The following is an 11932-nucleotide window of genomic DNA, read 5'->3' as shown; positions in this document are numbered from 1 at the left end:
GATAAATTGCGGGAGACTTTAATATTTTAGGGTTGAATGTTTTCTAAAAGACTTGACAAGGGAGTTAAATAAAAAAATATAAATAATAACAACTTAATGTAAAAAATAAAAAAAATAAGAAAATAGAAAATTATTTTTGTTTTTGTCTCGTCATGATTATGCAGAAGAGAGAATAAGGAAAAAGTTGAAATGTTGCAGTTGATAAATTGCGGGAGACTTTAATATTTTAGGGTTGAATGTTTTCTAAAAGACTTGACAAGGGAGTTAAATAAAAAAATATAAATAATAACAACTTAAAACGGTTAGTGTAAAAAATAAGAAAATAGAAAATTATTTTTGTTTTTGTCTCGTCATGATTATGCAGAAGAGAGAATAAGGAAAAAGTTGAACACCACGATATGTTGCAGTACAAGAAATTATTGGAATAGCAATCAATTTAATGACCGATTTTGGTGGTCGCTAATTAGAAAATAGCGACCAACTTTGATCGCTAACGGTTAGCGATCAATTTTTGAACAAGGTCATCAAACCCTCATAAAGAGTATCGGTTGTTAAATTAGTCGTTAAATGGTGACCAAATTTTCCGTCGCTAAATCGACCGCTAAATGGCGACCAACATTTTTGCCTTTGAATCAGTCGCCGATAAAATCGGTCGCTAAATCAGTCGCCGATACCTTATTTGAAATGTAAAATCGGTCGCTAAATTGATCGCTAATTCCTGAATTGAAAATCTAAATTGGTCGCTAAATCGATCATTATTCCTAAACTTATTATAATTATAGATTTTTAGTAATTTTATATTTACCACTATTAAAACTTCATTTTCATAAATAATTATATTTTCACAAAATATAAAGAGAATCAAACATAGATCAATTTTTCAAATAAATACCAAAAATATTCACAATGTCTACATAGAAATATAGAATTTAAAATATTAAAAAAATTTTAAATACATCAAATTTATTATCCACAATCTAAGCTAAAACATGGTAAAAATAATTCATAAACAACATAACTTTGCTTTATTCAATATCTATTTAGACCAAACAATTGCATCTATCTTAACTTATACACTCCAATATAATTCGAGCATCTTTTAAGGACACCACGCCTTTCCATGATCGCAGGATCCTCATCCAGCAATAATGACAATTATTTTTGCTGTAAAATAATATATCGAGATCAAATAAAAAACGGTACAAAAATATTAAAAAATAATTTTCACTAAATATATGAAAGTATTGAAAAGTATTAAGGTTACCATTTTTTAAAAATTTGACTTTTAATTCCACGAGAAGAATAGATCAAATGAATAAATGAAGCTAGACAAAAATAGTTACTCCTCAAAGATAGTTAACATGTATAAATTAAAAATTTCAATTGTTCTGAACTAACATCAATTATAATAACCATTTGAATGGTCGCATTAAACAGCCTAACTTCCCGTTAAACCTTTACAAAATGTAAATCAAATCTTCAACTCTTAAATATTAGAACAACTATATATTCAAAAATTAGAAACTAAATTACCAAATATCACAAATAATGCCTATGGAATCATAGAAAATAAATAAATAGGCAAAACAAATAAACAATGGTAAATGAAATCATATGTAGATGGAATAGCTCCACAAATGCTGTTCTACGTACTCAAGTTTCTGTAGTGCACATAGAAAAATAAGCATGAGGAATAGAAGAGATGTTACTTCTTTCTATTTCTTATTAAGTCGTGAGTTAAAATAAGGAAAAATATAAAGGTCCGACAAATTATTCAAAGATCAGTCGGTACTTCTTATTTAATTGTCACAAGTACAATTTACATAGTTTATACATCTGATATTTACACACATTATTTTTTTTAAAAAAAATGTATTAGAATAAATATTATATTAGGGTACACAATAATTTTGTCTTAAACACAAAATAATCTACTGATAACTCACAGAGTTTGTAGATTATGTAGTTTGGATATGTCATCTGGTAAGAAGCCCTTTAGACTTTGATTGTCAAGACCACTGTTTATCAACAGAAACAACATGAAATAACAAATAATATTAAAATTAAATATTTATTTTGAGTTTTTAACACGAACATAATGGCTTCATGTCCTAGTGGTACAAATTTCTTTGCTAAGTGGAGTTGATATGGACATTCAAAAAGGAACATATATAGAAAGAGATGTTTTCATAAACCAAAGCAAAATCAAAACTTAAACTTCCCAAATGATTTAAGAAAACATTATCTGAAAACCAAATAAATTAACAGAATCTAGTTGCAAGTTTTCTGTGAGCAGAGACACCTATAATCATTGGCTTTTAATTTGTTACTTAAGGAGCTATATAGTAAAGAGAAAAAAAAAAGAAATGATATTTGATTTTGTAACAAGAAAGAAAAAACTACATGGAATAAGCAAGGCAAGTAACCATTAAGCTAAGATGGCACTAAATGGTCTGCACAACAACATGCATAATAAAAACCTAAGAACAAGGATAATAAAAAATTATAGTCCATCAATGACTCATTTGTTGTTATTTTTGTTTAGCTGGCAGTCTGCTCCAATCCATGAATGTTGTTGAGGAACACAAGGATCACCATTCTACCCAAACCTGGGAGGAAGTCCCAAAAAAATAAAGAAATAGAGAAAGAAACTAGAAAATTGTATAATTCTGCATCACTAAAATACAGGCCCTAGCTATGTGTTATGTTATTGCTAACTTGCCAAGGAAGAACCTAAGATAAATTCTGAATGCATATGAGAGGCCATACAAAAACATTCAAGTCTAGTCCAAATATGAACCACATTTTAATCAATATCACACATTATTAAGATGAACATTAACCATAACCATATGCAAGTATAATCAGGGTCAGGGTCAGCATTTGTACCTTCATATGATAGTGTTCTTGACTCAGCTGCATAGATTCTCGAAATGTGTTAATCAGAAATATAATAACAAAAATCTAATAATCACATAAAAATCAAGATCTAAATGGAGAAATTAACGTACCTAAAATCTGAATGAGAAGTCATGCGATCATGATATTGTTGGAATAAATTAATTTCAATAACTCAGATCATCCATATTGAATCATAAAAAATATAACATAATGCAGAAGGATTTGGATCTTGTGGTTCTTTCGATCTTCCTCAACCAAAACCTTCTGTATTCCTAGGCGGTTGAATTGCAACTCTTTTGATGGGAAAAGAGCGACAAAGGCGGCTTTTTGGTATATTGGGGACCGAAACCCTGTAGGCCTATTTATATTTGAGCATGACACCCATTAAACCCTTAAGCCCAATAAAATAGTATCTAAAGCCCAAAAGATAATATATCTAAAATCCAAAAAGATAATTATCTAAGGAACAAAAGATAATATCTGGTTTTATTCTCATTTAATTCCAAATCAAAAGTAATAATGACTTATTTAATTAGCATTTATAACAATAAATGAGATCATCATTATATAAGTCATTTAATTTGAAATAGCATAATTTGTGATTACAATTAATATATGTATTGCCCACAAATAAATTAGGAAATTAAATAATTTCCTAACAATCTCCCACTTGGGCTATACATATATTCTTTCCTGATATAATCACATCTTATAAACTTTATGCGCGCATCTGAATGCTATTTCTCTCATTACTTTAACAATCTGGTCCGTCTCATACATTAGATATGGAACTACTGCAGCTTTTATCACATTAATATCGTGACTAAACCACGACAATCACCATCCTAATATACTTAACGACATAGATCAAATTTGGATGAGTAATATGGAAATTACATGCCAAATGATCTCATGCATGTCTATTTCCAGCTGGTCCAACTTTAAAACTTTATTGAGATCAAACACAATACAAATATTGTAAAATGAACATTTCATATAACATGAAATAAACCATCAACTTAATTCTGCAGAAAAATAACTCAATATCTGTCATAGGACATATAGCATAAAATAAACTCCCACTAAACCAAGGCATCACTAATATTGACACCCATCCGAGCAGTGTGCTCAGGAAAGACTTTAGGGATCAATCCCTTAGTTAGTGAGTCTGCTAGCATATACTGTGTTCCTATATGTTCTATGAAAATCTGTTTTTCTTAATCTTCCTCCTTGATAACTAAGAGCTTGATGTCTATATGCTTCAATTTTGTCAAGCTCTTATTGTTATTGGAGTATAGTACTACTGACTTATTGTCACAAAATATCTTTAATGGCCTTTCAATATCATCTACTATATGAAGCTCAGTGACAAAGATTTGCAACCATATGCCATGAAATCGGAATCAGAGTACCTAATGATCTCCAAATTTTTTGATCTCCGATAAATAAGCATGTAATCCTTTGTTCTCTTTAAATAACGCATTACGCATTTAACAGCTATCCAATGATTCATGCCTGGATTGCTCAAGTATTTACACAACACTTCCACTATAAATGATATATCGGGACGTATGTAGACTTGAGCATACGTTAAGCTCCATAGTGCTGATGCATAAGGTTTATCATGCATTGCTGTCCTCTCAAGATCATTTTTAGGGCATTGTTTGAGACTAAACTTGTCTCCTTTAGCTACGGGTGTGTCCATTGGTCTATAATTTTTCATGCCATATCTACTTAAAATCTTTTCGATATAGTTCTTTTGTGATAATCCAAGAATACCTTGAGAACGATCTCTTAGTATCTCGATTCCTAATACAAAAGAGGCATCACCAAGATCTTTCATTTCGAATTTGTTCGATAGAAATTTCTTAGTTTCATGCAACAAGCCTATATCGCTACTGGCAAGTAGAATGTCATCAACATATAAGACCAAAAAAAGTATTTACTCCCACTGAACTTGCGGTATACACACTTTTCTATAATATTTACCTCAAAACCATATGAGGTAATAACTTGATGAAACTTGTGATACCATTAACGAGAGAGCTTGTTTGAGACCATAGATGGATTTTCTCCTTTTTCTATTGGATTTCCTTAATGACACTTCTTAAGGTTGTTGAGCTTGTTGTATGGATTGGGATTGAGGAGGATTCTCATTATTTTTCTGTGCTGTAGCAGTATCTTGAGCAACAATGATATTCTCATTGTTCTCTTGTACTGTAACTGGATCTACAGTAGGATTCTCATTGTGCTCTTGTACTATAACTGTATCTTGAACAATAATAGGCACAAAGACCTGATCATTGTCAGTTACAGAATCCTCATCAAAAGCAACATTCCTAATATTTTCTTCCCCCCAAACTCAACACCCTCAATAAATCTTGCCTTTCTCATTTCAAAAAATAGACCATGATGCAGAATTGTAAAACTTGTACCCCTGTGAATGCTCAGCGTAACCAACAAAGTAGCAACTAATTGTCCTTGAGTCCAATTTTCTTCCATGCGGCCTATAAGGTCGTGCCTCAGCTGGACATTCCCAAATATGCAAATGCTTTATACTGGGCCTTTTCCCAGTTCATATTTCATATGGGATTTTGTTAACTGCTTTGCTTGGCACCCTATTAAGGATGTATACTGCGGTCTTTAAGACTTCTCCCCAGAGTGATTCAGGCAAAGAAGAATGACTAATCATACTTCTCACCATGTCCTTAAGAGTTCGGTTCCTTCGCTCTGCAACACCATTCATGCTAGATTTTCCTGGCATGGTGTATTGCAGAACAATATCACACTCCTCTAAGAAAAGAGCAAAAGGCCTGGGACATTACTCACTTGAACCGTCATATCTTCCGTAGTATTCACCACCACGATAAGATTTGACAGCTTTTATTTTCTTTTCAAGTTGAAGTTCAACTTCAACTTTGAAAGATTTGAAAACATCCAAGGCTTGGGACTTTTCATGAATTAAATATAGATACTTGTAACGAGAGTAATCATCTATGAACGTAATAAAGTACCACTGTCCATTCCAAGAGACAGTAGGGAATGTGCCACATATATCAGTATGTATCAGTTCTAAGACATCTTTAGCTCTCTCGGCACCCAATTTTCCTTCGTTTGTCCTTTTCCCTTTATGCACTCAATGTAGACTTCAAAGTCCGCCAAATTTAGGGGTCCAAGAATTTCATCCGACATGAGCCTCTGAATTCTCTGTTTAGAGATGTGACCTAGGTGTTTGTGCCATAATGATGCCGAATTCTCATTTAGTTTTCTTTGTTTTGTACCCGTTTGCAGTATTTCATTATTATAGGAATTTAAGTCAAGCTTATATAGATTATCTACCAAATTACCAAAGCCAATATTATTCGAATTATAAAAGAGACTGACTTTATTGTCTCCGAACGAACAAAAATAACCTGATTTGTCCAAACGAGAAACAGAAACCAAATTCCGTCTAAATGACGGTACATAAAATGTCTCTAATAAATCCAGGTAAAATCCACTCGTGGAACATAATCTAAAGGTTTCTATAGCTTCGACTGCAACTATATTGCCGTCTGCCACATAGATGTATCTTTCAGCATCACTTGGTGGTCGGCTCCACAGGCAACTCTGTATAGTAACACTTACATGAGTAGTAGCAACAGAATCTACCCACCAAGTATCAACAGGTGCATAACTTAAACTAGCCTCAGAACAAACGAAAGTAAGAATTATACCCTTCTTTACACGCCAGGTGGCATATTTGGTACAATCCTTCTTCATGTGTCCCACCTTCTCACAGAAGAAACAGGTTGAAACTTGATCCTGTTTCTTAGCCTTTTTCTGTTGAGAAGGCACATCCGCAGTGGTATTACGCTTTCTTTTATATTGAGAAGATGAAGCCATGTGAGCACTTTCAGTCTTATCTTGCTGTAGCCTCTCTTCTTCTTGCACACAGTGAGATATAAGCTCATTTAAGGACCAAGTGTCCTTCAGAGTGTTATAACTCACTTTGAATTGCCCAAAGTGTGCAGGAAGGGAAATCAAAATGAAATGCACGAGTAAATCTTCGGACAACTCTAACTTTAGTGCTTTCAATTTTGAAGCAAGATGAGACATTTTCATAATGTACTACCTTATGTTCCCTTTACCTTTATACCTCATGGAGACAAGTTTTCTCAAAAGACTACTTGCCTCCGCCTTTTCATTCTTAGTAAAGAATTTTTCAACATCCTTTAGGAACTGTTTGGCATCTTTTTTCTCAGTAATTGAGCCCCAAAACGCCTCAGGAATTGAGCGTTTCATGATCATAATGCTCATTCGATTGGATCTCTCCCACTTCTCTATTTTAACCTCATTGAGGTTTTCCGGAGTGGAAGTGGATTTCTCGTCTCGAAGAGCTATATCTAGATCCATACAACCGAGGACAATCTCCACGGTATCCTTCCAAACTTTAAAGTTTGAACCATTCAGCATAGGAATACTGCTAATTTGTGCAGAAACATTGGTAGCTAAAGCCATAGTTTCTGGATTAGAACAAAAGAACATGCAGTAAACATCAGTTAAATAATGGAAAAAATCCATATTGAGATATCTAGAACAACATTAATTTTCAATCTTTGAATAGAAAAATTAACTGTAAGTAATACTCTCATTACAGTAATCAAATATTGTCAAAATTCCTGTCACACATTAAGCCTTTCTTTGGACCGACTTAATGCGCACATGGAAACTTAAACTCGCAACCTATTTATTACCGCATATATTTTCTATTAATTGGCCAAACAATAACCTTTCTTTGGGTCGATTATTGACCGCATAATTAATAGAAAATAAACAAAAGTGTGCAATGCTTATTATTTGGCCAAATAATAAACTTCCTTTGGGCCGATTATTGTTCGCATAAATAATAAGCATTACTTTATTCTTAATTAGTTACCCAAATATGTATTTACCATCAATATATGTATGTAATTCGGCCAAATACAGACCTTCCTTTGAGCCGGCCAATATTCTCATGAATTACATATCACTATATTCCTAATGTTTTAAATAAATCAATTTTCACAAAAGAGGCTACTTTGGCAGCATAATGTTCAATCAATTTATTCCAAAACCAAATTTTTATAAAATAGATGGGTATACTAATCTAAATTGTTACTAGTTTCTTTATGTAACAATAAAAAAATATTTTATGTAACAAAATTAAAATGCTTAAATAGCATAAAATCAATAAACACAATATAAAATAACCATATAATATTGTGTGACCTCCTTAGTTATACACATATTTAAATATAAAAATTGCTAATATTATTGTGAAATAAAATTAAATTCATTAAATTTTTCATAAAATAAATATGTATAACACCAAAACAATAATAATAAAAAAAACTTAATCCTTAATATTCTTTAACTTTATACATATAGGCGTACAAAAATTATATATGTATAAAATCTAAATTTACATTAAATTCAAAGAGGTTAGTTTTCGATCCAAAACTAAATTCCATATATTTAACAATTTATTATCAATTGTTTTCTTCTTTATATAAAAAAAAAGGATAAATCCATGAAACAAACAATAATGAAAGGGTGCACGATCCTTATCCACACACATATGTTGCTTTACTCATGTGTCAAAGGCGCATTACATTCACATGTACAAAATACATCAACAAATAAATCAATATATAGAGAAAGCACTTTAATTTATAAAATCAATGTACACACATTAAAACAAATAACAAATTCACCGGATCCATAAAATTGAATTCGATCCAAACACAGAGCAACAACGCAAACGTGTTTTGATCCAGTGAAATTAAATTAAAAAAATTAATATTTTCGATGACTCAATTATGGAAGGTTTTGATACCACTTGTTGGAATAAATTAATTTCAATAACTCAGATTATCCATATTGAATCATAAAAAATATAACATAATGCGGAAGCGTACTTTTACTCATAAAAGTCAAAAATTGATGGAAGAATTTGGATCTTGTGGTTCTTTCGATCTTCCTCAACCAAAGCCTTCTGTATTCCTAGGCGGCTGAATTGCAACTCTTTTGATGGGAAAAGAGCGACAAAGACGGCTTTTTGGTATATTGGAGACCGAAACCCTGTAGGCCTATTTATATTTGAGTATGACACCCATTAAACCCTTAAGCCCAAATAAAATAGTATCTAAAGTCCAAAAGATAATATATCTAAAATCCAAAAAGATAATTATCTAAGGAACAAAAGATAATATCTGATTTTATTCTCATTTAATTCCAAATCAAAAGTAATAATGACTTATTCAATTAGCATTTATAACAATAAATGAGATCATTATTATATAAGTCATTTGATTTAAAATAGCATAATTTGTGATTACAATTAATATATGTATTGCCCACAAATAAATTAAAAAATTAAATAATTTCTTAACAGATATATTTTTTTACAGCAAAGGAGGTGGAATATAAAGCAGTCCAAAGGTATGAGAGTAATATTCATGTGTGCGGCAGAAATTAGGTGATTATGCAATTTCAATAAAAGAATATTAAGCTTCAATAATTTGGTTCAGTAATTTTTCATATATATATATTAAGCTTCAATTATAATTACCATTGATAAACATAATGGCAATAAACAAATCCATACAATTTCAATAAAAGAATATTAAAGCTAAGTAAGTATAACCAAAATTAGGTGATTATGCAAACAATAACAAAAATAAAAACCCTACAACAACAACTATATGTTTATTTTCTGATTCGAAGTTTGATTTCAAAATCAGTAAAAAATAGAAACATTAATTACACACAGAAAATAGATCAAACATAGAAAAACTCAAATCGACGAGAAGAGAAGGAAAATACCTTCTTACGACGAAGCAATAAGGAAAGGCGATGTGAGTTATTAGAAGCGGTAGCAGAGAGTGAGATCGAGATCAAGGTGAGTGAGATCTTTAGAGTGAAATCGAGGTGAGAGATCTTTAGAATGAAATCGAGGTGAGAGAAATCATAAGAGCTTAACAGCGAGGAGAAGATGAGAGACGGTGAGCCAGCAACGAAGAAGGTTGAAGGCTTTAGGCAGTAGACGATGGCGGCTATGGTGACGACGGCGCAAATGGAGAGGGTGTTGTGCTTCCGGTGGTGGTCACATTAGGGTTAGTGAGAAGTGTGAGGAGTATGAGGAATCTGAGGATGGTATGACTAGGATAGGGTTAGAGTAACTGAGTACCTTCCCTTTTATTTAAACTAGAGACGGATTTAGCAACCGATTAGTCTATTAACACTATTTTCGTATTTTTGTTGTCGAATCTGTTGCTAAATTTAGAAATAGCGACCAATTTAGTAACCAACATCTTTAAAACAACATTTTATAATTGGTCGCTAACTTAGCGTAGCAACCGAATTAGCAATCAACTAATTTTAGCCTATTTCTTTGTTGGTTGCTAAATTGGTCGCTAAATTAAAAATAGAGACTGATTTTGTGACCAAAGACAACATTTTTTATTTTGGTTGCTAAATCGATCGCTAAACTAAAAAATAGCGACCGATTTTAGCAACCAACTTCATTTTGGTCAAAGAAAAATATTATCATTCGTCAAATCGGTCGCTGAATGAAACCTAGCGACCGATTTTGCGATCAACATTTTTTTGGTCCTCGAAATCTTATACCGGTCGCTAAATCAGTCGTTAAGACCAACTTTTTCAGTCGCTATTATGGTATTTTCTCGTAGTGCTTCTTGCACGCATAAGAGAAGCTGTTGCCATCAACTCGGACCTGACGGAGAAGTTAGAGCAGCTAGATCGTTTGCGAGAGCTTATGGAGGTGTACAACCAGCAGATGCGTGTTGGAGCCAGCAGCGCTGCTGGTATCAGCGGCAATGCTGCTAGTGGGGCACCGACATCAACACCTACTCCTCGCCTCAGCAGGGGGATCCCGACGACGATGACAACAGTTACCGAGATCTGTAGGGTTGAGGGTTTCAATTTTTTTTATGTCTACTTCATTGTATTCTGTTTCTGTGACATTTTATTATATTCAGACCATTTAATTTGTTAATTTCTAGTAATTTTAGATTTCTACTAACAATTTCGTTAAGAAGAGTTTTAATTTGACTACTAATTGTGGCTTAACTGTACCAAAAAAAACTACTGTAGGATTTACCGACGAAAAAATCGGACGGTAACTTGGCCCCTAAACATGTGATATGGTGCCAAAGTTACTATCGGATTAATCCGACAGTAATCAGGAACTCAGTCTCGACAAATTCACTGGTCTCGACAAATTCATTGGTCTCGACAAATTCACTGTAAAAACCAACGAAAAATTCGTCGGTAGTTAGCGTCGAACGAAAATAATCCACCAGTAAATAATTTCTGGCGCCATTTATACCGTCAATTCCACGATGACGTTAATCCGACGATACACTAATTACTGATAGATTTATTTGATGAATCCAACAGTAACTTCGACAATACTCAACGTTTTTCTTATAGTGCAATCCGATGAGCACAATGCAAATCGGATCGAAATTTGAGTCATATATGATCCTATCCAATCTGTGTGATACTCTAGTAGGAGGAATGGAGCAGCGGCATCAGAGACATGAGGGGGAGATGGCCTGCATCATCACATAGTTCGACGAGATGAGCCACTAGTTGAATCATTGGTAGCATTGTCCTTTTATAAGAATTGCAGTAATGCCTAGCTTAGTTCCTAAAATTTTCAACGCTGATCAAACATTCAGAAAATATCAAATTGGTCCCTAAATTTATAAACAATTTTGTTAGATAATCAACAAAAATTTAGCCAATAATAAGTCAGCAAATATTTTTGAACTGCACTTCATTTTAATTAATTGTTATTAATTAGTAATTATTTAAATTTTATTTTTTAAAAATATAAAATTAATGATCATTAATTGCAGTTATTTAAAGTTGGTTGTTAGGCGTTGTTTACCTATACTTTTTCTAATTTTATAATAAAAATATTATGTTTACATAAAAAATTAGCTATTAAATTATCTACTATAAAATTTTGTATTTCAAAAGT

The 11932-nt window shown here is 32.4% G+C and overlaps 1 long non-coding RNA gene across 1 annotated transcript in view; it reads right to left on the bottom strand.

The window, feature by feature from the left end:
* LOC110264335 overlaps positions 10525–11932 on the bottom strand; it is a 12164-nt gene continuing 10756 nt past the window's right edge. The window contains exon 3 of the long non-coding RNA XR_002350360.1: positions 10525–10536. This is a non-coding gene — a long non-coding RNA (uncharacterized LOC110264335). The remainder of the gene's footprint in view (positions 10537–11932) is intronic.

The sequence above is a fragment of the Arachis ipaensis genome, chromosome B07 (genome assembly GCF_000816755.2).
Source record: "Arachis ipaensis cultivar K30076 chromosome B07, Araip1.1, whole genome shotgun sequence".
NCBI classification, from domain to species: Eukaryota; Viridiplantae; Streptophyta; class Magnoliopsida; order Fabales; family Fabaceae; genus Arachis; species Arachis ipaensis.
The sequence above is the reverse complement of the archived record's forward strand: the minus strand, read 5'-3'. Positions and strand labels throughout refer to the sequence as shown.